This window comes from Carcharhinus amblyrhynchos, chromosome 11 (genome assembly GCF_965287045.1).
Source record: "Carcharhinus amblyrhynchos chromosome 11, sCarAmb.v2.hapA, whole genome shotgun sequence".
Classification (NCBI taxonomy): domain Eukaryota; kingdom Metazoa; phylum Chordata; class Chondrichthyes; order Carcharhiniformes; family Carcharhinidae; genus Carcharhinus; species Carcharhinus amblyrhynchos.
This window is the reverse complement of record NC_137334.1, coordinates 63,447,530-63,475,327: the sequence shown is the minus strand read 5'-3', so window position 1 is coordinate 63,475,327 and position 27,798 is coordinate 63,447,530. Positions and strand designations below refer to the sequence as shown.

The 27,798-nt window shown below is 39.6% G+C and overlaps 1 pseudogene; it reads right to left on the bottom strand.

Moving 5' to 3' along the window:
• Window positions 1–10,619: 10,619 nt before the first annotated feature.
• Window positions 10,620–10,787, bottom strand: LOC145350422 (U2 spliceosomal RNA; annotated as a pseudogene).
• Window positions 10,788–27,798: the final 17,011 nt, after the last annotated feature.

Genomic DNA, 27,798 nt, shown 5'->3' with positions numbered 1-27,798 from the left:
TCACTGCAGCAGGAGCATGGCTTGAACATCAAGTAAGATCATACCCTATATCCCTGGAAGGCTATATTGGCCTTGAAGGGGTTTTGTCAGAACTAAATTGGGGCTCAAAGTGTTTAATTATGCGGTCAGGTTGCAAAAACTTGTGTTCTGTTGAATATAGAATATTAGATCATGGAAGGTAACCAAGTTTTTTATTCATTTGTGGGACATGGGCATTGCTGCCTGGTCAGCATTTATTGCCTACCCCAGTTGCCTGAAGGCAGTTGAGAGTCAGCCACATTGCTGTGGCTCTGGAGTCAATGCAGGCCAGGCCAATAAGGAAGGCAGATTTCCTTCCCTAAAGGACTTTAGTGAATCAGATAGGTTATTCCAACAATCAACAATTGTTTCATTGTCATCAGTAGATTATTAATCCAGATATTTTTTATTGAATTCAAGTTCCACCATCTGCCATGGTGGGATTTGAACCCAGGTGCCCAGAGCGTTAGTAGAATTTCTGGATTATATCTAGTAATAATATTACGAGGCTGTCGCCTTCCGATAGTTGTTCCAGATGCAGAAGGACCCATAGAGAGAAATGCTTTCCTCAGGTGGGCAATCTGGAACAAGATGACACGATTTTAAATGAGAAACAGGCAATTTCAAAGTGAGCAATTTAGAAATGAAATCAGGAACCATTTTCCACACGATGCAGTGGAAATCTGGAACTTACTCCTCAAATGGGTATGGATGGTGGCTCAATGGAAATTTTCAAAAATAAGATTGATAAAGTTTTATTGAGTATCAAGGGAGATGGATCAAAGGTGAGCAAATGGGGTTGAGTTACAGATCAGCTCCGATCTGTGTGAATAGCAGAACAGGCTGGATTGACCCTACCCCTTTTCCCAGGTCTCTACAAAGTGTGAATATAAATGGGGTGCATTTGAATGATGACTACGGTCCAAAGCAATTATTCAAACAAAGAATGATCTTGAGTCCATAATTGTACTATGGGTGCTGTTGACTGCAGCATAGTCAGGCTGTGGCACAGTCTAAAGAACACAAAATTTATGTATAGTATTAATATTTTAAATGACGTTTATAATACAATAATATTTGTAATGAGCACTGTCTATTTAGACTTTGTGTTGACCAGATAAGGAAAATCTATTTCTTTTCATTTTACAAATCTCAATTAATTAAATTCCTTTGAAATAATTTATGGGGGAGAAAAACTGGATATTATTTGTGTAGTCAAAGCATATTGTACTTTATTAGCTGGAGAAAAGGTCTAAAGGAGGCCTTTTATGGAGGAACTGAACTGTCAGCGGTTTCAGGCAAAATTAATTATTTCAGCTTGATAAACCTTTTCATCTATTTGACTCCTTATACAGAAAAGCCAATTAATAATGTCAAACATGCTTTGCCTCCTGGGACTGGCAAGAGCTGATGAGTCTGTTTACAGTGAGGGGCCAGCAGAATGAGCTGCGTGGAAAAGTTTCATAATCACGACACACCTGTCAAGCCCAGTCTCATTATCTGCGCACAGAGGGCAGGCCTCATTTTGTCAGCAGTGGTTTTCGAAGAACTAACAATTGCCATGGGAAGAACACAGGACTGTCGGCCAATAGATGATTCACTTAATTACCAATCAGAGTAGCAGAAATGAGTTTTTAAAACACTGTCTGGGCTAACAGCAAACAGTTTCTGCGTCGCACTTCTGACAAGGTGGACATGTGAAATCACCCATGGACAGAAATGACCTGTTATTCGAGTCAGGTAAAGATTTTACTTGGACACATCCATGGATTCTAGCATGTATATGATACAGTTTAACATCAGGTGTCAGTTGGGGTTAAGCAGACACCTACAGACACTTGAAGATTCTCACAGTGTGACACAAGCCATTCACCCACATCAGATAGTCAACCTCAAGATGAATTTTTATAGTTAATCCAAAATTATCCTGAGGATTCCTCGGTTTCTTGCTGACTTGCAGGAAGTACTCGGGTTCTGGAGAGTACTTATTATTTCCAGAATTTGCTGGTCAGCCTGGTAATAAGTGGTAATCCATCTATCCTTAAATGTTGTCCTGCAGTAACTCCAGGGGTGAAACTGCAGAGCGAGGATTCCTTATGCGGAGAGTTATCATTTCCGCTGCTTTGGCATATTTCTGGAGGCCAGTACACCAAGAGCAATGAGGTGGACTGTACCTCCATCGATCTCTATGTAAAACCACTAGCTAATAATGCTTTTCGCATCAAAAGTTTTTAAATGATCAGATAACTTAAAATGAATAACTTTGAATTAAAAGTAGGCTGTGCCCAGTAATCTCCTTTGTCATTTTAGGACTGATTGCTTGCTGTTATTTTTAAAAACATCCACCTTGGTGCATTATGCAGATGAGTCTGGAGCTTCCCAGAGAAAACAATCCACTGTGGGAACAGGAATGGATGCACTGTACTGGAAGATACTACAATCTGGTCTAATTAGGACCATCTGGGACTTTTTCATACTATTTAGAGCTATTCATCAAAATGATTATTAAATACCATACTAAATGATTTTAAACAATAGCTATTAATCAAGTAAATTAAAAAGTCACAAAAGCCAATAATAATTTTTTAAAATTACTCCAATGTTCACTGACAGAATAATCAAGACATACTTACAGTATTGCCACTGGTTAATTTATCATAATAAAAAAAAAGTTTTTTTGGTGTTAGCCTTTCCTTTGTGAGAAATTTATGAAAAGCATATGTGTCCGACTCAGTTCAACACTGAGCTCAAAGCATACTGTTTTATGATTTTTTGGCACTTGCAGTGATTCTTTTTTTTAAGAAATGGCTTGTTCCACTGGATATACAATAAAGGCTTGTTTGAAAGGATTTCTTCAGAAATGACAGTTTGCACTGTTTGCCTTTCATGATATGATCAGAATATCTCCAGTGGCATATTTTTGCTTTTCCTCTAAATACCTGCCAAAAACCCACATACAACTCCATTTCTCTTCTCAGACCTCTTGAATCTGTTACGTATTATAAGGGGCCTATGAATTACTAATTCTTGCAATGCACAGTTGCAATGTTAGAACAGAGTATCAGTTAATTGAATAAATTTCTTCTTAATTACCAGACATTAGCTACCAGTTCCTAAATGCTTACATTCTTGGCATGTAAAGCAATACAAGATTGTTTTAACCTTACTGTTTGTATCATTTTAAAAAAGAATTAATATGCTGCTGAAGATAACAAAACAAAAACAATAATTTCAAATTGTTCAGTTCAATTGAATAGTTACTCATCTCAATTAAAAATCGTAATTGTAGAAAATCTATTTCACGTACAATAATATGTTTAATTGAAAACTCCATAAATGAGAAATTACCACAACAGGGAAGCTGTTACTTTGGATGTGCATTTCAATACACTTCAGATACAAACTTAAAGGGTACAAGCAGCAACTTCATTTAACAGGTACGCAAAAGCTACCAGAGATTTAAATGCATTTTAGCGTTATACATTGAGGATTTTGATGGATACCACTCGCTCGGAGGCCAATACAAGAAGTTTAGGGCTGATAGACCGCCATACATGAGACATGCGTAGAATTGAATGAGTCTAGGCCCTTACACTATAACTAGAATACTGGGAAGTTAGATTAGTAAAACAAAAATCCAAGTCCAGCAAAAACACCCGACTAGAAAAATGAAATATACTCTGAGGTGAAAGCAAATTTATATTTTATTTAACAAATAAATACCCAGATTGACCCAGTCACAAATGTTGATTATGTGAATTCAACTGTTACACCTATGCAGGATATTTGTTAATCGCATAATATTGATATATATGCCAGCATTTTAATTATTATGATACTGGTTCAAAGCAAGCTAACATCACGTATTTCCACATTAGTACACAGAAGGCAAATACTGACAAGTTTGGATCAGTACTGTGGGTCTAATGTTCATTGCTACTTATCTACCTACATGTCAATGGCATATTGAATGAAGAGTTTTCTCCACAGAGCACTGACAAGAGTATTTTGAAGTTCATATCTGTGTATTCTTTAAGCATACAAAAGTCTACTTTTAATGTTTTCTATTGGAAAATAAGAATGGATATGACTGAAAGACTAATAGCTTTGATTGTTGTTTGAGCTAATTCATTGAAAAAACTCAGGGGACTTGCACCCAGGCTCACTCTAGTTTAAATTATCAGGTCACTCGAGGCAAACAGGCTAGCAAGTAGATCTTTCCATTTCTTGTAGTTATGAGCTGTTCTTTTTTTCTTTTTTTCTTTCTTCGTGTCGCATCCATTTCCTCAAGATCGCTTTCCACAGTCTGTTGCCAAATGAAGAATATTTGCCCATTCTTTTTCTGAGCATCTGGAACCCATACCAAGGCTTGATTTAGGATCTGTGCCTCCTGCGTGCTACATATGTGGCCAAACCACAATAACCATATTTTCCCTATTAATCCATTTACTGGTGGAAACAATGTCCCTTCTAACTCCAAAACCTTTCCCTGCATCTATAATCAAGTGTATCAAACTCCACTTCAAGTGTTACTGACATCTTCTTGGCACTCATGCAATCTATAAGTGTTGACAGCACAGTTGTTGTATACATATGGACCTTTATTTGCTGACTTAAGAGTAGATACTTTTGAACCATGTTAGGTTTATTAAAAACTTATGCGGCCGATGGAGTTCACATCGGTCCAAGTATGTTGTCAACTTCCATCAAAAAATCATTCATAAACAGTTAAATAAAAGAAATACTCTCAGCTAAATAACAGCACGACGTAGAACCGGGTTACAATGCCGAGTATCTGACCGAGAGAGCGAGAGAATTAAATAAAAAGAGATACAAGAGGAAATATGCCCAGAGACCCTCCTGTGCATACTATTCAGCCTTGCCATCTCCAGTGCTATGAGCCATCTCCCTATCAATGATGTCAGTAACAGGCCCTTCCATTGGTGCAAGTGAGTGCAGAGAGGCAGGACCTCCCCTCGTTCTCATAATCTCCTTTCTGTTGTGCACCAGCTTCTCCTGCAAGATGAGCAGATTTGTCTGTGCTTTGTTTGAGATGCTGAGGCAGTTTACTCTGTCAAGAAGCAAAAGGAGCTGAGGTGAGCACAGCAGCAAGATTGGAGGATTCAAATGCAAGAGGTTCAGTGCAGTATTCCCTGTTAACTTGAGGTGAAACTTAGGAAGTGAGAAAGGGAAGTATTGATGCAGTTGAGGCTGATTACACGTGACATTTTCACCTCATCATTACTAATTAACTAATTCATCCTGGCATTCATTGCTCATCGGAGGAGAGGTCATAATCTTTCCTACTGTTCATTTGATCTGTGAGCAGTTCCACCACTGCATCTGAGAATCTAGAGGCCCTTGTTGAAACCATCCAGCCTGCTGCTCCTTGATATTGATATCCACTATCAACAACTGAGAAAAGCAACACCTCTTTAAAGGTGCTGCAGGCTCCCCTTTAACTCAGTGGATTCCCTATCCTCCCAATTAACGAGATGCTTATAGAGAGCGTCTTTCAAACTGGAAGCTTGCTTATTTAATATAAATTAGTACCAGCCATGGAAATGTACAAAGTTCATGCTGATACCTTTGGGTGGGTGGTGTGTGACCCACCTATTGCATCTGATTAATGTTGTATGTCAAAACAGACCACAAAAGCTCAACTCCTGCTTTCAGTTTCATACAAGGGATCTAAATGCAATGTTACTGTTATAAAATAGAAATACTGACTATAATCTCTGAAGTAGAAATACTGACATGATAGATTTATAACGAGGGTAGCACATGGCAGTGCACTTACAATATTACACTTGCTCTATGGAATCAAATTATTTTGCTGATGGCAAACTTTAAAACGTATTTTAATTTATAGCATACATCAAGTTACAAAGTGAAAACTTCATATTAGAGCTTTGAGTCAGTGTTAAATTAATTTGTGTCCATGGCTGATGTAGCCTGCAAAGGTGTCACTTTTTTCTGTACAGAACTACATATTGCCGGGCTCTGCATCCAGGCGGGTAAAAGAGACAGCTTTGATGGATTGAATGGTCTCTTATTTCATTCCTTTTTATTACAGCCAAAAGGATCTCACTTCCTGTTTCTTAAAAAAAATCTGCTGATGAGAACCATCCTCTCGAAACGTAACTCTGTTAGATTGAAAACCAACGGATCACATTATTTGTTTTAAGCAGCAGAGGAATAAATAAAATCTGTGTACTTGAACTGTACGAGGTTTGAATGGAGTATTCCTTCCTTGTGTCTTAACTACAAAAACATCTTGGTGTACTGTGTGTAACAGAACAATAAATAATAATACATTTTTTAGAACACTTAGTCTACAAAAGAAACAACCTGTCACAACTTTGGTACTTTCCACAGAACAGTTTCCACTTCATTTTGCACCGACTCCTAAATCTGCTACTCCACATTATGTGTAAATGCATTTTGCATATGTATGTAGTTTATGTGCACCATTTGTGCAAATATGGAAGACTAAAAGCAGTGAAATTGAGGTGTAATGATGTTATGTTGTTCACTGGACACTGGGGAAGCTCTAACTTGTAATTTTAAACTGTTTCTTTTATTTTTAGGACCAGAATTCTGGCATAATTATCTAGAGTTACAATAATTGAAATTAAAATGCTTTAAATAAATAATGTTACAAATTAGTTTATTTGTGGCACATTTGGGATTCAGTTTTAAGGTTTGTTTTGAAAAATTAGTCTGATCAATCAGTTTTTAGAATATCAAATAAAATTAAAATTATACAAGTAAATGGTTTTGTCTTAGATTTGTTTTCTGGTTAGTTTCACATGTTAATGTTCATTTACTATAAGTAATTACCAGGAGCTGCTGCATCAATTGACACGGCACTACTACCTAGTTGTCATAAAGTCATGTTGTGTATTCTCTATAAGAAATTGGCAAATCTCCCTGAAAGCTTCAGCTTAATTCCCTGATGACATCTTTTAAAAGTTGGAAGGCATAGACTTGGGCTGACTTAGACTTTAAATTTCCTTCCCTTCCAAACTGTCTAGCCTCCGCTCAGTAACCTGCCAGACAACCCGGATCAGATTGGGAATGTGTGTGAGAATTGCAGATGAGACCAAATAAAATTTCACATTTTCACAACAGCCAACATGCTTAAGAACTACAGCTTCTAACTTTCTTCATTTATATCCAATTATCTCACTTTCACGAACACTGGGTAAATTCAATTTCAAATTTATTATTTTCTGGGCTGTCCACAAACTCTAGAATGGTCTTCCAATAACCTACTTTCCCTGATTTGCCACATGAGAAAGTGGCAAGTCACAATTTTGATCTTTGTAAATAGTCATATAAGAAATGGATTGCCAGTCAAGAAGCTTTTAGTTTCAAACTGTATTATTGCAACATTATACATCCTTAGTGCCTTACATTCTGAAATGCACATGATTTTATAATTAAATATGTTACTTTACAAATAATTTGAAATGTAAGTGTAGGTATCCCATTATATTAAAATGTTAAAAGTAGCAACAGAATGTATACTATGATTAGGATAAATTAATGAGCATAATACTAATTATTATTCTTTCAGAAAGGTTACAAACACTATCACTTTAATAAAAGAGGATTTTTCTCAACCTTAGTTTTAGGTGTTTTTGTACCACTAGTGAGTATTGCACCAAATTCCCTTACAAAATATCTGAAAGTTATTTTACATAAGAACATAACATAAGAACATAAGAAATAGGAGCAGGAGTAGGCCATCTAGCCCTTCGAGCCTGCCCCGCTATTCAATAAGATCATGGCTGATCTGTTGTGGCTCAGTTCCACATTCCCGCCCTCTCCCCATAACCCTTAATCCCCTTGCTTATCAAAAACCCATCAACCCGCGTCTTAAAAATATTTAGCGAGGCAGCCTCCACCACTTCAATGGGTAGAGAATTCCAGAGATTCACCACCCTTTGAGTGAAGAAGTTCCTCCTCAACTCTGTTCTAAACCGCCCCCCCTTTATCTTGAGGCTGTGTCCCCTAGTCCTACTGTCCTTTCTGAGCGGGAAGAGTCTCTCCACCTCTATCCTATCCATCCCATTCATCATCTTATATGTTTCAATGAGATCACCCCTCATTCTTCTAAACTCTAACGAGTACAAGCCTAGTTTATTCAGCCTCTCCTCATAGCTCAACTCCCTCAACTCCGGCATCAGCCTGGTAAACCTCCTCTGCACTCCCTCCAAGGCCAAAATATCCTTGCGTAAGTGCGGCGCCCAAAACTGCACACAGTACTCCAGCTGCAGCCTCACCAGTGCCCTATACAGCTGCAGCAAGACCTCCCTACTTTTATATTCAATCCCCCTCGCTATGAAGGCCAGCATCCCATTAGCCTTCCTGACCACCTGCTGCACCTGCAGGCTGGGTTTTTGCAACTCATGCACAAGGACCCCGAGGTCCCTCTGCACCGTCGCCTGCTGCAGTTTTTCGCCACGTAAGTAATAGTCCTTCTACCATTATTCCTACCAAAGTGGACAACCTCGCACTTGCCAACATTAAATTCCATTTGCCAGTTCCTGGCCCATTCGCCCAGCCTATCTAGATCCTTCTGCAGACTCTCCACACCCTCCGCGCAATTTGCCGTTCCACCAATCTTGGTGTCATCAGCAAATTTCGACACCATACACTCGGTTCCCTCCTCCAGATCATCTATATAAATGGTAAGTATCTGAGGCCCCTGCACCGACCCCTGGGGCATTCCACTAGTCACCAACCGCCAATCCAAATAGCACCCATTGACCCCCACTCTCTGCCTCCTATTTGACAGCCAATCCTCTATCCACGCTAACACCCTACCCCCAACTCCATGCCCCCTTACCTTCTGCAATAACCTCTTGTGAGGTACCTTGTCAAACGCCTTCTGAAAACCAAGAAAGACCACATCCACCGGCTCTCCTCTATCCACTGCCCTAGACACATCCTCATAGAACTCCAATAAATTTGTCAGACACGACTTCCCCTTAACGAAACCGTGCTGCGTCTGCTCTATCAAGCAATTCCCCTCAAGATGCCTCGCTATTTCCTCCTTGATGACGGATTCTAACATTTTACCTACAACAGACATTAAACTAACCGGCCTATAATTCCCTGCCTTTTGATATGTATTTGTATGTAAAATATTTATATTTAATCATTAGATAAAAGTAAATTGTTTTCACTTTCACATTGGTACAAAGAAGTAATTTAGCTCCTTAAATAAAATGAAAAGTACTGTGATAATTTTGTCAAGCTTTGTCGTGATTTGACTCACTTTGTGAACTATAAGGCTGAATGACTAGAGTTTGTACACCAGAGATACAAAGAAAACAGAGCTTTGTTTATTTAGGAATATCCTAACCAAGTTGATATATGGGATATGTGTCAAAATTCATTTTTGGTTTCTCAATGGATGACTGTACATGACTTTTTAAATTAGTCCCAACAACCTACTTGTTAAAAACAATCTCTCCTTTAATATCTGTCACAACAGAATTTATATTCAAAAGTACACCAAAACAAACGTTCAGGCGCAGTTACACTTAATGGACCAGACATTTTGTTCTACATTTTTGTGCTTTTAACTTGATCTTAAACTTGCATAATACAATGCTTACTGAAAACAATGAGCCGTTTATATATAGCCAGCATGTGTTATTAAGCTGTGAGCGCCACATGGGTTCAACTTTGGGCAGCATTTGGCTCAACCAATCCTAATCCTATGAGCTAAACCATAATATCTGACAGAAATGCCTCACGTCTTTGCATTTAGAGATCAAATGAAAGTGGAACGCAGGGACATGATTCTGAAGAGTTTCTGCAAAATAAATTCTGCAAAATAGCTTGCAACAATTGTAGCATTTCTTGACAAAGTGATCAATAATAACCACACGTGCTTTCATTCCATGAAGGATTTGAGCCAAGTAAATGATTTCAGTTTTATTAATTCTAACCAGTGCAAGTGATATTATATGCAAATAAAAGGAATAAGGTTCAATATTTTTAAAAGATGTAAAATAAATGGACATTTTTCACAATTCATTTCTGGATTCCATTTTGGAACTGATATGTACCTCATCATTGGTCTTTCAAACTCTACAACCAGTGTATTTTCTTTTTAATCCCCTTGCATCCCCTTTTGTATTATTCGGTCAATCAAATACACATTGTTTGGATCATCTAATCATGCACAGTTAATATTTCAAAGAATAAATGAGACAGCTACAATAACTCATCACAATACTATCATACATCCACGGCAAAGAGATCTAGTAATACATTTGGGTGCATTCTTCCCGTCTGCCAAAGAGGTTTGAAAACAATGCCAGAAGTTTTTTTGGCAACCTGAGAATCACAAACACCTTGTAGTTCTTTGGATGGAGCAAAGCATCTGGAACACTAAGTAACAAAATTGCTACATCAGCTAAATATAAATGTCACTTTTTTTTTGTTTTTATCCAAATTCACTCAAATCAAATCCAATTCAGAGTCTCAACAAGTTGAGACATTCCCGATTCAAGCTGACAAGACAGGGCTCTCACCTCCTGTCTTGGGCTTGATCTACATGATCCAAGCTGATTGGAGTAGGCAAAGCTTCTATTCCAAGGCTTGATCTCATTTGCATCTTAGCCAAAAGGTCGAGATGCTGCTTTTAAAAATTGCTTCACATGAAGCTAAAATGAAACCTGATGACTTCAACAAAGCACAGCATGTCGATACTACACTTGATCTTAGCCAAAAGGCTGAGAAGTGAAAATTTTGCAGCAGCACAAAATCTATTACGAATTTGAAATACCCATTTTTAGATATGCAAGAGTTACACAAATATCAGCACTATGTAACCCTTTCGAAAACCTTAATACATTTCTCACTTCAGTTGGACTATATAGGTCCCTTATTATGTATCCTTCAAGTGATTCCATTCTACTTAGAGCTATAAGCAAGCATAGGTAAATCTTTTTCAAAAGGTCACCACAATGAGCTATTTCTAAATTGATTGTTACCTGAGGGTAAACAATTCATGCTATATTATTAAATGTGTTTACTGTCTCAAAATATACTTCAGAAGAGTCAGTATTTGATACAATACCTACTTCATAATTAGGTAAATAAATGTTGATGATGTTGATATTTTGCTAAATGTTCTACTTAAACTAGGTATGTAGGATAAAGCATTGGTGTAACAGAGAGTGGTATTAACAGGCAGTATTTAATGACTTCTCCTCACTTTCTATTTCTTCCCAGCTGCTGCAATGTAATAGCTGAATTGTCTGATTTGATGTGTATTTCAAGATTTATTTAACTAAATCATACAAGAGAATAACTTAGCTTGTACATATTATAAACCAAACGTATTATTTTAGTTTAATTACATCCGCAGATTTTTTTGTGAAAAATAGGCTAATATTTAGGCCACTCAAGTGTCATGGTAACTTCATGATAAAACTGATCAGTATAATGTCACTGTAGACCTTATGGGCGGAATTTTACCGTCCCACCCGCCACGGAAAAGGTCTGTTGACCTCGGGCTAGATTTTTTGGATTTGGCTCAAGTGCGGCCAGAAAATCCCATTTTATATAGCCTCTGTGTAAACTTTTGTTCCAATGTAAGTAATTCATTTGACAAATATATATAGGCCTTAATAGTGTCTAGTATTGCATCATTTCTCCTGAGCTTTTAATAGAAGATAAATGCCATCATCTTGGGTGGCGTAAATATGGAATGTAGTGTACTCTGGTCTGAACAGGAAACAGCTGAGGAACAGTGTTGACAAGTAAATGAAGATAACAATAACTGAAGTAATGAAATTAATAGTTTCAACCGTTGTGTCATTCTGATGGCAACTTTAGTGCAGGTCTTTAATTTGATGATTTTCATGAGAAAATTAATGATTCATAACATATTTTTGTGAAGATATGATGTGCAGTTAATCATTTGGGAAAATATTGATCCAGTATATGTACAGAATATTAGAATAGCTATTTGCAAATATTTCATGTTTAGGAACTACAATGGGCAACTTTACAGGTTGTTTTTATAAGTAGGCATATAATCCCTTATGCACCACGGATAATGCACATTACCCAATATCTACATATATAACAGCATAATCCAGGGTTTAAAATAATACTTTGCATAATCTGTTTCATTTTTCAGTGAACAATATACAAAGCAACAGTTATTGTTGGACTCAAATAATTTGACCAGTACACCTTGTCTTCATGTGATGACACAATGGCCTAGATCTTTCAGTCTCCAGATATCATGTCCTCGAGGTACCCTGGAAGATGTGCGTGGGGATCCCTCAGACTTCCCCATACTCTGACTATATGGGAATTGCTTGGGAAAGTTTCATCATCCATTGGACAATTTCCCTGCATCTGGAACCCTCTACAACTCTGAGTTAAAGTCAGAGACTTCCAATGATTCCAAATATTTACCAGACTAGTTACCCAGAACAGGTTAGGATTAAAGCAATTCTAATTCCTGGGTAACTATACTTCTAATTCTTCAACCCCCTGCATTGGATTCACCCCACCTAATCCACACCCACCTCCCATCCAGATGACCTGACTATCTCTCCTGACTCCCAACAACAGCCACAACCTAACTACCCTCTCAAACTCTGACCATTCTACTATCCTCTCATTCCCTAATTATCCCCATCCCATTACCACACCTCCAGCCTTGATCACCCGACAAACCGTCCCACCAAAACTACACTCTGACTCCAACCCACTCTACTCCCTTACGCACTTACCTCCTTTACCCAGTTACCTTACGCACTTCCCTTCTCACTATATCTTATCAAAGTGGCCTGGAATGTTTAAACATACTGGTATATGGTCGCTAGTGCTATAAGAAAAATAGGGATAGCATTTGGCTAATTCCAGCTCTCTTTTACTACGAAGGAATAACTCTGGACATGGCATATAGCACACACCCGATTTGGAAGTCCAAATGCAAAGTAAATAAATAGGAGTGAAATGACAATACAATGGTGTTTGCCACTCCTCAGAAGATTTGCCTCCACAGATTTTTCCCAGTATACTATGCTGTTCTAGAGCAGCTTTGTTGAGCTAAACTAACTAATGTTCAATGAAAGCAAAGGTATTTTATGTTCTAATGGATTTCTAGACTCTCAGCCAAGAATACATAATGAAGCATGGCCGAGAGTACAGAAATCTATTAGCCTGTTGAAATCCTGAGCCTCAGAGAAAATAAACTTGATTGACAGCTCTCTTTGCTGTCAATTGCACAATGTTTATTCAAACAAGATAAGAAGGTTTCAAGTGCTTGCAATTTCTGCTACTGGTACTTTAAAAGGACTGGATGATTTACACTTTGATACGCCTGTAATAAAAAGGAGGATTTTTAAACAAACTGGAATGTTATAAACTAATGACTTTTCTTTCAAAAAAAACTTTTTAAAAACACATTCTATTGCCACTTTAGGGTTCATTGGTTCGACACAGTTATATTAGATGAAAGTGCTATAGCTTGGCATGAGGTGTCATCAAGGGTGATTGGGGGTGAACTCTGGCATTGGGGCAATGAAGAGCCTTTTCTTTATCCGTTTATGGATTGTCGGCATTACCATTTGTTGCTCATCCTTAATTACTCTTGAACTGAGTGACTTATTGGACCATTTCAGAGAGCAGTGAAGAATCAACTGATGTGTGTCTGCAGTCACATTTAGGCCAGGCAAGGACAGCAGGTTTCCTTCCCAAAAGGACGCAAGTGAACCAGATGGACTTTTATAGCAATTAACAATGGTTTCATGGTCAGTATTATTCAGACTAATTTTTAATTCCAGATTTTATTAATTAAATTCAAATTCCACCTGCTGCCATGTTAAGTTATAAATACAAGTTCTTTTTCTTTAGTTAGGAAATATGGAGATGCATGTTAATGTTTATCTTGTCCAGTATATGGATATGCAGATGCATTGGAACACTGCCATGCCACACAACATCTTGATTTGGGACAATATCGCTGTTCCTTTACTGTAGTCAAGTCAAAATCCTGGAGCTCCAGGGACCTGGGTTCAATTCCCAGCTTGGATCACTGTTTGTGTGGAGTTTGAACATTCTCCCTGTGTCTGCATGGGTTTCCTCCAGGTGCTCCAGTTTCCTCCCACAGTCCGAAGATGTGCAGGTTAGGTTGATTAGTCATGCTAAATTATACATTAGTGTCCCCGGATGTGTATGTTAGAGGGACTAGCAGGATAAATATGTGGGCTTTCAAGGATACGGCCTGAATGGGATTACGTTGGTGTGGACTCATTGGGCTGAACAGCCTCCTTCTGCACTGTAGGGTTTCTATGATTCTATGATTTAGAGCTGATGAGTGTGAACGGTAATTTGTGTAGCACGTGGCTGGTAGTGGGGAATTGGCGACTGAATTTTAACCTAAATAAGCAGATAGTTTGGGTTGTGGGGCAGAGGACATGCTGCTGAAGTCTCAGAAATCTATACCTGACCCTCAACCCTGCCCATTTCTGGCTTTAACTCAGGTCAGAAGTTTGGAAAATGATGAACTAGCTCCAATGGGGTGGGAGGCAACTTCAATTATGCTTTGCCAGCCTCAATTGTCATGCTTTTTAACTGCTGCCAACCAGCTTCCTTGAGGCGAAGAGAGTATTCAAGTCACACATACTTCTGGGTCCAAGTGACTGCCTGTGAAGTCTCCAAGGATCCCTCCCCCATTCCTAGCCTCATCCACCCTTTATCAATGACCATCTTAGGCCTTCAGTCCCACCATGAATAGCCCACCCTCATGTACTCCAACCCCTACTCCAATTGATCCTCACTCTGATCAACCCCCCCGCCTCTTCCTTCTCTACACCCCAACCCCCGCCACCCCAGCCACCGATCACTCCATTCCCTACATGTCCGAGAAATCTCTCTCTGACTACCCACCCCTCTCCAAGTTGATCCCCCATCTCCAGGCGACCCCGCCTACATCCACTATCCCTGAGGCAGACTTATTCCTACTGCGGTCTTCACCGAGTCCATCAATCACTCTAGACTCTGGGCGGCAAACAAATTGATGACATCAGTGATGCATTATGGAGCTAAAACTCTGAATTGTTGCTTCCCACAAATTTCTAACCAACCTCTTTCCTGTGAGTCAGGTCTGCGAGAATTCTGTCCATTGTTTCAGTTGGTGTACATCAATCCATTCTATGTTCTTGATGACAAAAAAAGGACAAAAACAATCTACAGTAGAGAATCAGCATAATTTAAAGGAACAGTTCTGAGAGAAGCAGCATAACTTAATCATACCTGACATCCATATTCAATGAAAAGTGCCAGTGCAGAAAAATAAATGCACTCTCATATTTTACTGTTTAAAATGCCCAAGTTTCTGCAACTTTGCCTTTCTGCACATGGAGGCTTCAGATCGTTTCCTCAATGGATTAGCTGAGAAACTGAAGGACAGAACAGCTTGGCAGCTTCAGTGTTCACACAATCTGGTGTTACATAATGACCTTTCAACCTTTAGAGATTTCATGGATTAAGGTTTCTTTCATGTCTGGTTCTGGAAGCTAATCCAACACTTTCACTTGAAGTTAAATCAGCAGTTCCTGATTTAACTTTTAAGTCTAATAAACACAATAAAATAGAATTTAACCTTTACCATAGGATTTCCATGTTTTCTTTCTGATAATTCCTTCAAATAAACCTTTTAATAGCCAGAGATGAAAAACTAACAGCTAATACCCTCATTACTGTTTTACACATTATAGGCCCACGCGTTACATTGCACAACTACATAATGCATCTGGTGACATTTAGCATTATGAAAAAATTAATACAAAATATATTGATTTGAAAAGAATGGCCTTTAGATGTAATAGGAATTTGGTGACTGATTTTCAAAACTAATTTGGGGTTGCAACTTTTTATAAAATCATACTGCTGCTATCAAAAAGTCTGCTATATTCAAAAGACTTATAGCTGTGAAAAATACAGACCAGTAGTGATTCAGTATAAAACATTCCAGATACTTGCTAATAGATTAAAAATGCAAATGAAATGTGTTGCAGTTGCCTGATTGTAAAAAAATCTAAAGTTTATTTATTAGTCCCAGGTAGGCTTACATTAGCACTGCAGTGAAGTTACTGTGAAAATCCCCTAGTTGCCATACTCCAGCGCCTGTTCTGGTACACTAGAGGGAGAATTTAGTAAGTCCAATGCACCTAACCAGCACATCTTTCAGGCTGTGGGAGGAAACTGGAGCACCCGGAGGAAACCCACACCGACACTGGGGGAATGTGCTGATTCCGCACAGACCCAAGCCAGGAATCGAACCCGAATCCCTGGCACGGTGAGGCAGCAGTGCTAACCACTGTGCCACCATGCTACCCAATTGTGCCAACGTGCTGCCAATTGTGCCGTGCTGCCCAATTGTGCCACCATGCTGCCCAACTATGCCACTGTGCTGCCCAACTGTGCCACTATGCCACCCACCTTGGGCATGTTGAGAAGTCTTTTTATTTCAGATGAAGATATGGATATTAGATTGGAGGAGATCATTCGCTATCCCGATGCGTAGTTTAACAAATGGAAAATAAAATTAAACTCTCAGAAAACAGGGGAAGTGATACTCATATCAGATAAATTAAACACTACTTGACTGTAACAAAAACAGAAAATGCTGGAAAAATCTCAGCGGGTCTGACAGCATCTGTGGAAGGAGAACAGAGCCAGTGTTTCAAGTCTGGATGACTTGTCACAATAATTTGCTTTTATCCAGCTGCTTGACTGTAATTAGGGCTATTTTGGATAAGTAAAATCTCAGACAGAATCATTGAATGGCTAACCAAAACTAACAGCTCTGAACGTGGAACAAGGGGCAAACCCTCGACACAGGAAGTACTGACCAGGCAGCATGGCTGTCTATTTTAGGAAATAAAAACTGGCATGGAGGGGTGTGACACACTCAAAACAGATAAACTACGAGTGTCATTCAGTACTCAGGACCAAACAACACCTGTGTGTTCACCCAAGGTGAACGTTGAATATAACGGCAACTGTTTCCTTTAAAAATGTAGAGAGATACACAAACATCAAGCTAATAGTTCATGGATACTTGGAAACCCAACCAAAACAAGTCTTATTCAATTTGTTATCATTCTGGCCGAGCTCTGCGAACATTAATGTTGTGAGCAACTCCCTCAATTAGTTTAGCATTTATCTGACTGATACATTTAAACAGGAAACGACAGGCTCAGGGCTTACAGCTTATCTTTATTGCAGAAGTGCTGACCACAGTTGCTTCCTTGGCTAGCACTGATACTAAGCTTAGAGCATTAAGTGAGTGTGAAAGCCCAAACTGTCTCCAAAGTGAAGCAAAATGAGATTTCTCACTGCAACAGGCTCAATTCTGGTGTCAATTTAGGTTCTGGTGCCAAATTCATGGTGCATTTACACTGTAACCACAACATTGATGGGATATGAAGTTTCTGCACATTAATACTATAGTTATATAAATGAAACCTTAGAATTATATAACAGTCTGTGCTATTTTCTATCATCGTCTTATTCATATTCAGCAAACTATATATGAGAAGTATACAGTGGCACAGCAGTTAGCTCTACTGCCTTACAGTGCTAAGGATCTGTGTTCAATACTGGCCCTGCGGTGACTGTCTGTGTGGAGTTTGTACGTTCTTCCCTGTCTGTGTGGGTTCCCCCTGAGTGCTCTAGTTTCCTCCCACAGTCCACAGATGTGCTGGTTAGGTCGACTGGCCATGCTAAATTGCCCCTGGCGATCAGCAGAGTAAATACATGTGGTTACGGGGATAGCGCCGCAGTGGGATAGTTGCCAGTACAGACTCAATGGGCTAAATGGCTTCCCTCTGCACTGTAGGGATTCTACGATTCTATGTGCAGATATCATAAACATATCAACAGAACTCACTCTTTTATTTCTTGGGATGTGGACATCATTGGAAATGTGAATTTATGGTCTATATGTTAATATTTCCCTCAAAAGCACCAATTTCACTTAGTGTAGTTAGGTCTCCCTGCCCCCCCCCCCACCCTGCCAATAATTATTTAATTAATGCTTTAGTTGGTGTTTGCTGATGGACGAGATCAGGTTATGCAGGAGTGAAAGCTACATTGTTGCCATTGGTAACATCACGTCGTATGTTACCAAAGGTATAACTATTCCAGCACTTGTGCTTTAACTCAACAAAGTTAAATTTTAATTTAGAACATGATCAAGGTTAAATCTCTTACTTTGAAGAAATCTTCACATTCTTGAATGATGTATAACTTTTTCTCATTCCAGCTTATGTTTTATCATTTCTAATGAATAGAGTTCAAATGAAGGGTCTATAACCAAACTGCTAATCTATCATTTATTTTCCAGTTGTTCATGGACCTGCATATTTCTATCATTTTCATTTTTATTTAAGCATTTTTACTTTTATCTTATCACTCTGATCCATGATGGATTATGAATTGATAGGTCCTGGAACTGCAGTAGTATCTCTGCATTTGGGACTGCAGTAGTATCTCTGCTTTTGGGACTGCAGTAGTATCTCTGCTTTTGTGAGTCTGAATGGTGAGTGTTGGGCCTACCTGATAATGGAAGGAATGATCACAGTCCAATCCTATTCCTGCCCTATCATAGAGTCATAGAATCCTACAGTGCAGAAGGAGGCCATTTGGCCCATTGAGTCTACACCAACCCCAATCCCACTCAGGGCCTATCCCCACAACCCTATGCATTTACCCTAGTTAGTCCCCCTAACACTCAGGGGCAATTTAGCATGGTCAATCCACCTAACCCATACATCACCCTTCAATTTTCACGCAAAACATCTTTAAAGCATGCATCATGCACTGAATGCTGGCTCATTTTCTTTCCCATCCCCAATACGAAGGCCAAGAGTATGATTTTAAATAAACTAGAAAATTCTGGAAATACAGTAGCACCTCAGGGGAGAAAAACAGGGCAAGATCCTCTGGAGGTAGTGCCTGCTGTAATGTTGGGATCATTTTCACTTTGGGATACTCATTTAATAATTTGCACGGCCCGAGAAGGCCCTTCCACCGAGCGACACAATTATTCCTTCTCTGGTTTTCCAACCAAACCTCAAACATGAAGGAAAAGGAACCCTGGAATGAATCACAATGACCGAAGTGAATGCAGCGTTCAAGTAGTCACAGACATTTGCAGCCTTCTGGTAGTAAGCCTCTGACCAAGGCAGAGAGTAGCTATACATTGACCTGCGGAATGATGAAAGAGTTATGGCAGTTCTGTTGATACTTGATGTAAAGTTGTGAGATGTTCTTGCAATGGTCACAATCCAACTACATATTAAGGAAGTGAAAGCCCTTCTGATTAACAAAGATGTTAATTTAATAGTAGCTTCATTGCCAAGTGAGTGCAATTTATCACCCTCAGATCTCTGAAAATTCTGCAAGGGAAGCAAAGATTTGTTTTATCTATGACAAAGTGAATAAAATTGGAAAAATTCATTAGGAGGCTTTGCTGACCTGAATGATGTAATTGTGGGCTGCAGATTGCAAGATCCTATTGATCTCACCAGCTGATTCCTAGAAGGGTGTGACATGAAGAAATCGAGTGCATTGTTGACTCGACAGTCAAGGAAACATGTGACTATCTTCTCCTCTTGGGCAGCGGTCTGCTTCCAAAAGGCTGCAGATGTCTGCAGAAGAGGCACTGTTGCTAAGAGAAGTTGAGAAAGCTGACCCTTGGTCTATACACCCTATGCTGGTAGTATTAGCTCCTTCAAGATGCAGCTCTGTCTTCATTCTCACTGGTCCATGCAACTTTGCATGATTGTGGAGAAGGCAGCAGCAGCTGGAGTTGCTGTGTGGCTGCTGAGGTGGGGAAATCTCCTCAGAACTTCAAGATATTGCAGAAATGGTGGTCGCCATGTTGCAGTGAAGTCTCACAGGCAAGAGGGTAAGATTGAGTTCAGTAGAATCCAAGGCTCCTAATAGTACCCGGACAAGATTGCTGAAAACAAGTAAACTAGGCTGAAAAAACCACTTCTGTCAATGTTAGAGTTTTAATGTGACTGATGGGGAGGTGATGGCCTAGTGGTATTATTGCTAGACTATTAATCCAGAAACTCAGATAATGTTCTGGGTACGTGAGTTCAAATACCACCAAGGCAGGTGGTGAAATCTGAATTCAAAAAAATATAGAACTAAGAATCTACTGATGACCATGAAACCATTGTTTGGCAGAAAAACCCAACTAGCTCACTAATGTCCTTCAGGGAAGGAAATCTGCCATCCTTACTTGGTCTGACCTGCATGTGACTCCAGAGCCACAACAATGTGGATGGCTCTCAACTGCCCTCTGAAATGGCCCAGCAAGCCACTCAGTTCAAGGGTAACCAGGGAAGAACAATAAAAAACAAACACTGCTTGCCAATTTCAACCTTTCTACCATTGCTGTCAGGTCAGTTTCACAACAATGAATCCACATTGTGTATTCACCTTCTCCAACCTGGCAAGGGGCAGACACGGTGTGAAACCCAAGCACTAGGTGGGAAAGAAAAGATCCATGGTTAAAGAGATTCTCAATTCCCTTTTAAACTGGCTCAGTTGGTTTCCCGTTAGACCCCACTGGCCTCAAAACCCACTCTGGGGAAAGCCAGGTGGCAAGATGATATCAGGATACTGACCGACATCAATTTCAAGGGGGTTTATCTTTCCACATGCATTGAAACTCAGCTCCACTTGGGAAAACTTTCACAACATTGTTAACATTTCAGGTTGATGAACTTTCATCACAATTTGATTTTCAAGTCCATGAGCTGAGATCAATTTACTCAGCACATACCATGAACATGAATTTGGGTCCGTTCTGATCTTTATGACCCTGAGTGATAAAACATGATGGATTTATTCAGTGAACTGCTGGGCATTGCATAGCAGAACATTCTTACATTTACTCAAAAAAAAATCATCTGAAGTGTAGAAGTAATAAGAAGAGTAATGACCAGAAGTGAGAATTGCCTCAGAAAGCTAAATGACCGTGAGCCAGAGTTTCTTCACAGAAATTTCATGCTTATAAAGTGACTTTTTATATTTTAAACAATGAAGATATTTATTCATACTCCTGAAAATGATGTGCCTGTTTTACAGCAGACATTCCTGTTGGATACATCTTTCAGTAACAACAGATGTTTGTTCATGTATAACTTGGCAGAAGTAACACATGGACAATCTCAGTTGTCACTTGCGAACATAGGCACATTTTTCAAAAGCAAATACTGATAAATTAAGAAGTCAAATCTCTGTAACAAATTATGTAACTGTTGTGAAAAACCGCTGAATAAGTTCAAGACTTTAGATGAACATTAAATTAGCATCTCATCATGCACATCAAATTAAATGTCATTAGATGTGGCCTGTAAAAAAAACTTGCATTTATATCAATGGCTTTCTCAGACTCAAGAGCTTTCAAAGTACTGCACAGCTAATGACGTACTTTTTGAAACTTCATCACTGTTATAAACTGGCTCAGTAGCTTTTGGCTCAGTTTGGCTCAGGGGATGTTCACAGTAACTTCATTGCAGTGTTAATGTAAGCCCACTTGTGACACTAATAAATAAATTTTAAACTTTAATGCACGAAACATTACAGCTTAATTGCGCATAGCAAGCTCCCACAAGTAGCGACTTGAAAGTGACAAGAATTATTAGTTTTACTAATGTTAATTGAGGGATAAATGTTTTCTGCAACAGTGCCACGGAATCTCTTATGCCCACCTGAGAGACATGACAGACCTTGGTTTAAAGTTACGTCCGCAAGACTTCTGAATGTGCTTCACCACCTCAGAACTTAACTTTTTTGTGCTCTAGGGCATAGTTTTCTGGCCCCCTCCTGCTGGCAGGGTTTTCCAATGCTGCTTAAGTCAATGGACTTTGGAACGGCTTGCTGCATTTTCTGGCCCCATCCCCGCCATGATAAGATTGCAAAATTCCTCCTCATGTCTCTGGAGTAGGACTTAAACAAACAACCTTTGGACACAGCAGCAAGAAAATTGCCAATTGGGTTCTGATTAACTAAAAGCACAACTTTATGATGTCATTGAGGAAGTTTTGCCCACTGATGTTTGTAATGGGGATGCTATTGCACAATATATTGACATCAATACAGCCCTGACTCAAACACAGACAGCAGAGCTGAATTCCAGAGATGAGTGACAATGAGTTCCCTTGACACCCAGTCAAGGAACCTGAGCAAAACTGATGCTATTAGCAGTAAGCTAACTACGGGTTGGAGTCACACAGAGGAAAATGATCTTGATTGTTGCAGGCCGTTTATCTTAGCACAAGGCCATTGTTGGAGGAGTTCTTCAAAGCAGTGCCCTATGTCCAACTTTCATCTGTTGCTTCATCAATGACCTTACCTCCATCTTTAGGTCAGAAGTCGGGATGTTCATCAATGATAGCATTGTGTTTATTTCCATTTGCAACTCCCCTGATAATCAATCAGCCTGTGCCAGCACACAGCAAGACCTGAACAATGATCAGGTTTGTGCTGATATGTGGCAAGCAATATTCATGCCACATAGGTACAAGGTAATGATGATCACCAACGAAACAGAAACCAGCCACATTTCCTTGACATTCAACAGATTATCATCCCCACTTCTGACAAGTTCAAGATAAGGGGGGAAAGGTTCAGCAGAAATATGCAGGGGAATTTTTTACACAGTGGGTGGTGGGGGCTTGGAATGCACTGGCAAGTGAGGTTGTTTAGGCAGTTACGTTAGCGACGTGTAAGATTTATCCTGATAGGCATATGAACAAATGGGGAATAAAGGGATATAAGCGGTGGATCGAGGTAGGTAAACATGATTGGCGCAGGCTTGGAGGTCGAAGGGCTTGTTCCTGTGCTGTACTGTTCTTTGTTCTTTGTTCTAAATTCCCAACCATTAATATGTTGAGGATCAATATTTACCAGGAACTTAATTGGATAACTACATAAATACTGGAAATGTAGTGAGTAAGGCAGGTAGCTTATCTTCTGGCTCCCAAAATATCTTTTATTACATCCAAGGCCTAAGTCAGAAGAGTGATGGAGTGTTCTTACCCCAGCTGCAATTTCAAGAGTAGTTGGTTGAGATGGTGAAGTGACCATTGCCACCTCTGTTGCTATTTCATCGGCAGTGGGCTGAGGCTAACAATGGATCAGATACCTGGCAGGTAACACAACCCGGGCTTCAGGCAGGAAGTGGGACAAAAAAATTGAATTAAAATAGCTGGTCATGTTGGAGAAGAGAGTTCATTGTCAGATCAGCCAAAAGGCTGTAAAGTGCCTAACCAGAAGATGAGGCGCTGCTCCTCCAGTTGTGTTGGACTTCACCTCTTTCACTGTCGCTGAACAAATGGCATGTGTGCACAAACACCACATGGATAGAAGTGGTTCCAGAAGGCAGTGCACCACTTTCTCAAGGGCAGTTAGGGATGGGCAAACATGCTGGCCTTTGCAAGTGGGGTTTACATCCTGTAAACAAATTAAAAACAACAAAGTCAAGGGATTGAACTGAGACTGTTGTGGTTTGTATGGTTTAGCTACTCAATGAACAATGAGTCATCAGCAGAGTCAAATTCATTCTCACAATCACAAAGATTCTACAACATACATATTACAGGACATTAAAATATAAGGATCTTAAATGACACCAGAATCATAAAAACACAGCCCAAGTAATCTTTTGATGTCATCTCTTTCTTAATTTAAACCTCAAATGATGTTGTAGTAAATTTTGCTGTATAAATGCAGGTTATTGTTGTTTTAACAAGGCCAATATTTGAAAGCTGGGATCACTTTACTCTTACTAACATTATCCTGCCAACTTTTGTGGGAAAATAAATAAAAGAGAAAAGGCAGCAGTTAATATCCATAGCTTTGAACACATCACCATTCCTCACAATATGACCCAAGATCAATTGGAGCCCATCTCTCCTTCTAAACTGGTTTTTGGTGGCACAGTGGTTACATCACAGCACCAGGCGCCCAGGTTAGATCCCAGTGTTGAGTGACTGTGTGGAGATTGTATGTACTCCCTGTGTCTGCGTGGGTTTCCTCTGGGTGCTCCGGTTTCCTTTCATAATCAAAAGAGGTACAGGATAGGTGGATTGGCCATGCTAAATTCCTTCTTAGTGTCCAAAGATGTGTAGGTTAGGTGGATTAGGCATGGTAAATGTGTGGGGTTGCGGGGCTAGGGCATAGAGAAGGACCTGGATGGAGCTCCTTTTGTGGAGTTGGTGCAGACTAGGGCCGAATGGCATCTTTCTGCACTGTAGGGGTTCTAGGGATTCTACTCTGTGGTTCAGCTCTGTGTACTTTTGAGCTTCAGTCACATCTTATATTCAGACATCATGCAGTACCTTTCCATTTCCAGGTCATCTTTTGAAGTTGTCACTTTTGACACAAGAAATCCTGACAGAAACATTTCACCGTATTATTAACTGCTTCCTACAATTTAGAGCACCTGGGTGTATCTAGCCCATGGAGAACAGGAATTTTTCCTGTTTTGTTCCAGTGGAGGTCTTTGCATGCTGCATTCTTAAACGGTTGCATGCATACATAAAGAGAATTCCTGACTGATGCACATCATATCATATCAATCCTTGTTGGGAAATAACATAACTAGTCACAGCTGGTCAAACCCTGGTTCATCTCTCAGTACTAAACTGAAGCTGGGAACATAATGTCCATGATGGTATCATTTTATTGAATTATTTCTTGAATTAAAGCATCTTTGTAGAGTCATCTTCAACTTGGTAATTGGTCAGATTTTAATTGGACATGTCCATTTCAAGATTTTACTTTTTTTAATTTAATCAAAAACATTTCTTTCTTCTGTGTCATTGACTATGTGTGAGGAAAGGTAAAACACAAAAAACAGAGAAGAGATATATCCGTCTGAACATTTGACAGAATGCCTGAGGTAGGTTTCTGAGCCCTGCATAACCTAAATGCCAGTACGATGTTTCAGCAAACTGAATAAAATAACTCCTAACCATTTAGTTAGCAATAGGACATCTATGTAGTACAAGGGCACTCACTAACTTTTGGCTGAGGTTATAGTTTCAACAGTGACTTCCTTGAGATCTGCTCAATTGAAACAAGCTAACTTAAATGTGTTTGAAATTAAAATGAACTCCATGACCACCAAATGCATTTTAATAATTGAAAAAATAGCTATCTAATGAGCAGTTTTTGATCATTGAAAATCATGCTGGCATTGGAAGGTTTAGGAACATTTTTTCTCCTAAACTCTTGAATCAAATGTTTCCTCTTTAGCTTCACGACAATCTGAGCAATCAGTGAAAATATTGTCCCAATTTCTCTTCTGTGGCGTAGAACCAAATCCATTTCACTCGTGTTCTGGCAAAGGCAGGTCCTTGGTTCAGTGTTTGCTGATGCTTCGCCTTAAGCTACTTTTCATGGCAGTTTTGTCAGTGGCTATTTCTTTTCACTCTCTGGAGCAGGTCGATGAGGTAGGTTCCACCTGAGCTAGAACAAAAATCAAACACACACAGTTAGCATGATTTTCAGCCACATGCTAACCATCTATCAATTCAGGTAATTGGCCAATACACAATCCTTTAGTGAAGAAGATCCCAAATATGTTTTGCCAAACTCCCCTTTGGAGACTCATGTCCCAGATATATCTTTCCTTCTCTCTAAAAAACATGATAAATTTTGCAAAAAACTGGCCAATGTGTGGAACACAATGGGAAAGTATATTGGGAATTTGACTCAACCACTTCTCTCTTCCCCATTCCCCTTTCCATCCATTTGAGTTGATGTAGCATGTATTCAAAAAAATTGGCATGTGTGTCATCTATGATTATTAAGAAAAATATTTGGATGATGGCCAATTTTTTTCTGTCTCGATCAGTTTTGCTCTTTCATTTTCCTCTCTCTCTCTCTGTGTAAAATGGAACATATTGGCTGCCAGCCCATTCAGAGTGGAAATAGGGAACTGATAGAATTATGAACAGCAGGCAATGGAAACACTGACAACAAATAACCTCCAGCACCAGATAGAAACTGGTTTATCAGATAAAAACAATGGACTGGATTTTTATGGGTAGGCCAAAGTCTCACCATCAGAACTGGAAGAGGGTGTGGCCATTTAACTATCACAAATGAGAGGGTAGTGGTGGTAAGGAGGGCAGGGAGGATGTGGTGCAGTAAGCAACCAGTCAGGAAACAGAGATGGAAATAGTTGTGACAGACATCAAGTCATTCCATAGGAGGTGCTAGCTTCATATTTAACGGGCTGTAAGTTAGATGCAGGAGAGAAATGGTCTCTGCTTAAAGAGACACATTCATAGCCATCTAAGGAATGTGTTGGCATGGCTGGGTGATGTAGATGGGGAAAGTGGTGGGGGTGGGTGAGGAGAAAGAAGAATTATTGGAGTGGGCTTGGGAAAATGCTCCAAAAGTGAAAGCACGTGAAGACAGATACTTAATACTGGGGGAAGCGTGAACCTATTGGAAGCTGGAAGCAACTGTGAACTGTTTGGAATAAAGACTGTGATGCTAGTAATTCTGCAGAGAGTGCAATATATGGTCAGTATAAAACAGGGACTTTCCTTTCTCTCTTAAGGTTCTTGGCTCTGTCCCAAACCTTCCTTGCATCTACCCCATCATGTCTTTCCTGTGATTTCTGGGACCTTTGTGATGCATTGCCTAGTTCACAGTTAGCTTCACACCCTCATTGTCTGAGGAGGCATCATGCTCTAGTATATGCTCACTGTTCACTCTTTTTCATCTGTACAGCCAGGTATTGTAGAGCATAGAAGAACACTGCACTAAGCAAACACCTTGGTGAGAATATTGGAGAGCATTGCTAGATCATTATAAGCGCTTGAATTACATTTTCAAGAGACAAATGGCCTGAGCTAAAGTTGTTTGGTTTGCCCCATGGTTTGCATCTGTATGTGAGATCACCACAGAAAGCATTCTTTTTGGTTGTATCACAGCTTGGTAAGGCTCCTGCTCTGTCGAAGACCGCAAGAAACTACAAAAGGTTGTGAATATAGACCAATCCATCCTGCAAACCAGCCTTCCATTCATTGATTCTGTCTACACTTCCTGCTGCCTCGGCAAAGCAGTCAGCACAATTAAGGACCCGATGCGCCTTGGACATTCTCTCTTCCACTTTCTTCCGTCGAGAGAAAGATACAAAAGTCTGAAAACACGTACCAACTGACTCAAGAACAGCTTCTTCCCTGCTGCCAGCAGACTTTTGAATAGACGTACTTCACATTAAATTAATCTTTCTCTACACCCTAGTTATGACTGTAACACTACATTCTGCACCCTCTCCTTTCCTTCTCTGTGGATGGTATGCTTTGCCTGTATAATGCACAAGAAACAATACTTTTCAGTGTACGCTAATACATGTGATAATAATAAATCCAATCAAGTCAAACCAAAATCCTTGAAGACACATGGGATGAAAATGTATGGCAGCTAGAAAGGCCTCAGTGTGTAGACATTGTGGCAGCTTCCCAAGAACTGACCACACACATCCAAGGTCCATTTACTTGGGTTGCAGACCAGCTGTACATTAAGTGAGTGGAATCCTTTCCTGCTGATGGCTGGTGGGAGCCTTGATGGCCACATGCATGCAGTTGATCACATGTGTACATGGGGAAATCTAGTGATGGTCCCAAATCCAACAGTTCTGTCAGCCTGACTAGCCAGATGGGTGTGAAAATGAATGTGTAAGTA